The sequence below is a fragment of the Gekko japonicus genome, unplaced genomic scaffold (assembly GCF_001447785.1).
Source record: "Gekko japonicus isolate JY-2015 unplaced genomic scaffold, Gekko_japonicus_V1.1 scaffold500, whole genome shotgun sequence".
Taxonomy (NCBI): Eukaryota; Metazoa; Chordata; class Lepidosauria; order Squamata; family Gekkonidae; genus Gekko; species Gekko japonicus.
Window position 1 is genome coordinate 636,445 of NW_015170905.1, and position 2,988 is coordinate 639,432.

Below are 2,988 nucleotides of genomic sequence, written 5' to 3' on the forward strand. Positions count from 1 at the left end.
ACTTTAATGCCAGCAGCTCACAAAGCAGAATTTTTGCTCACAAGACTCCACAGCTTAGAGGGAGCATTGCCCGCGTCCATCCTGCACCAACAAAGTGTGAACACCAAAAGCCACATTTTTCTTATGTGCTCGTGCACTCATGAGCATAAGCGCATATCTCCAGATTACAAAAAAAGAAAGCTGCGCCTTACAGCCGTGCCTCCAGACCAACAGTGTGAACGCTCTTTTGCGCCTCCTCCCGGTATGCTCCTGCATCAGTCGCTGCAGTGTGAATGGGAAAACCTGGAACAGTTTGTTCAGGCTCTTTTTTGCAATGACTCCCTCCCGCTTCAAACTGCCAGTCTGAACTCAACCATAATATTTATAATGAGTTGGTACACAATCTTTATCAGTCTTAATTCTTAATTGTTTCTTCTGTAACAGTTTCTTTTTTGGGGGGATTACTTTAGATATCCATGCCAGGTGGTATTGGAAGAGTGTAGAAGTCTCAGGTGCCTTTAATCTCTCCAGTCACAAGTATGCCAGAGCTGCTGTAGGCTGCGATTTCCCTGGCTACCTTACCTGGCTTTCAGCCTTTCCTACTTTCTGACCTTTCAGTCTCAAGTGTGAACCAAGAAGTGTGTTTCTGCATTCAGACAGATACACACTTGCCTGCAGCTCTTACAAATACCATTAACAATTAATGGCCATAGTAAAAGCAATATAGGATCTCTACAACATAACACACACTAATATATCTTACAAGAGACTGTAAAATTTACATTTTGATTACAAAAAAACAACAACACACACCCAGAAGTGAAGACACAAAATATCATGTATAGGTTAATTTAGGGTTTATTAATGAGACTTGGAACCGTGCAGCTAATTAAAACTCCCCATTATACAAGATCCCTAAAAGGGAGCCTCAAATGCTGCTCTATTGGACCCTGCCTCCTAGCTCAACATAACTGGTCATACCCTATTTATCTTTGCCTGTGCCAAACTTGTACAGAGAGATGCTGTCCATCAGCTCCATCATTCCCACACTGTTCATGCAAAGGTTCAAGTGATAACGCTTAGCTGTCATCCTCCTGTCCACATGTTACACTGAACATGTATGTGTGCCTGTATGTGTGCACATCTGTTTGAAGAAAAGGTCAATGTACATTAACTTTTCAAATGAAACCAGGGTCAGGTACCTGGATATATCTGCAGTTTTATTCACATGTTCAATTGTGCGTGCATCAAATGTAACATGAGAATTACTCAATACTCATATAAAGAGAAATCAAGTATACATTATACACAGAAACCTGTACACAAGTTACAGTGAAGGAGCCTACAGTTTACCCTTGATATTCTTCATATGTGCATTGGGTATTTCTCACATTGCATTCAGCACATGTACACCTGAACCCCATCCTCAGACGGAGCAGGAATTTTCTTTGCAATAAAACATAGTAATTTCCTTATTTCTCTATATCACCCATTCTAGAAAAGTCATGTCTTTCCTCTGTTAATCCTAAATTACATTTATCGCTTCTGTCTTGCATGACAAAGGTGATCTGGATTTTTACCAAGACAAAAATAATAAAATCTGCTCTTCCTAATTCAAAAACATCTCCTTTTAATCTAGGCAGAGTGCATGTCCATATTTTGGTCCTTTCACACACGGACGATGGCACACATTAAATTGATTCCTTGCAACAGATAGTGCCAGTGCTGTGCTTCCTTCCAAGCTGAATCTCTGGTTAGAAAAGGAAGTCAGGAGGACTGATTGAAAACAAGATCTAATCTGATTTTTTGACTCCTTAACCTTTGCAGTAAGTTCCATCCCTGAATTTCAACAAGCCTGAAGAAATCTAGTAATTGCTTTGTGATAAGGAGAGCTGCACTGAAGGATTTTCCGGAGGCTTTGAGCACGGAAGGTCCAATAAACTTGACAAAGTCCATGAGCCCCAAAAGGCCACTGAGGCTGCATCAGCTGGAGGCTAATATGGACTGAGGAAAGGTCAGCCAGTTATGGAAAAGCCAAACAGCCCTCCCCCCCTCTGTTCAACAGCTGAGAGAGTCCTGGGGCCAAGTGGAAGGATGAGAAACTCATTCACTTATCTGTTTATGCCTCTATTTGGGCCTCTCTTTTCCTTTTCAATCTTTACGAGTAGCTGAAGGTCCAGTCACTGCCAACTAAGATGGGACTTGGTCCTAAGACTCCCATGTAATGGCTAAAAAGGGGAGAGATCAACTGACACAGCCGATGCACAGTGACCACATTCTTCTTTTAACAAAGCTAAGAAGGGAGAAGATTGCTGAGCAACTTTTTTTTCTTAGAAAGCTGATGACTAGCACTTTGTGATAAAAGTATGCAAGTATGCTTCTTGTGCCTATCAGTGGGCCATAATAAGCAACTGGGGCATGACAAGGCATGAAAATCAACATGCAGTGTCCTCATGTGATCTGCTGAGCTCTTGACTCCCCCACCCTTTTTTGTACTCTAATGTAAGCAGCAGAAAGTAGAGGTTTCTTTGAACCCTGGCAGACCATCATTCATCACTAAAGAGGCTACTTTCAGCTTGGTTGGACACGTGGTACAAGCCTGTCATATCAAATTATGGGATTTAAAATAAACTAAGCCTATTTGCATGCATTCTCTCCATACTTTTCCCCAAGCCCGGATGACACCTGTGTTGAGGACCATAATAACTCCAGGATCTCTGTATGTTAACACTGTGAAGAACAAGCACACAGTACCAAGACTTGCTACACAACACAAAGTGTTCATAGCTCCTAAGCAGAGGGCATAGCTCCTACCAGAATGAGGGCACTGTGTCTAAGCAGGATCATTTCTGCTGAAAAGAGCCAGACAATGTGTTATGTATTGGGACTGGAACATTCCAGGACTGTTTCTACCAGAGACTGGCTGAGCTTGGAGCTCTAGAACAAAAGCCCACCAAGAGTCTGGAGGTGGCCAATGGGGGTTCTGATAATGACCTATCGTTGGTAGTT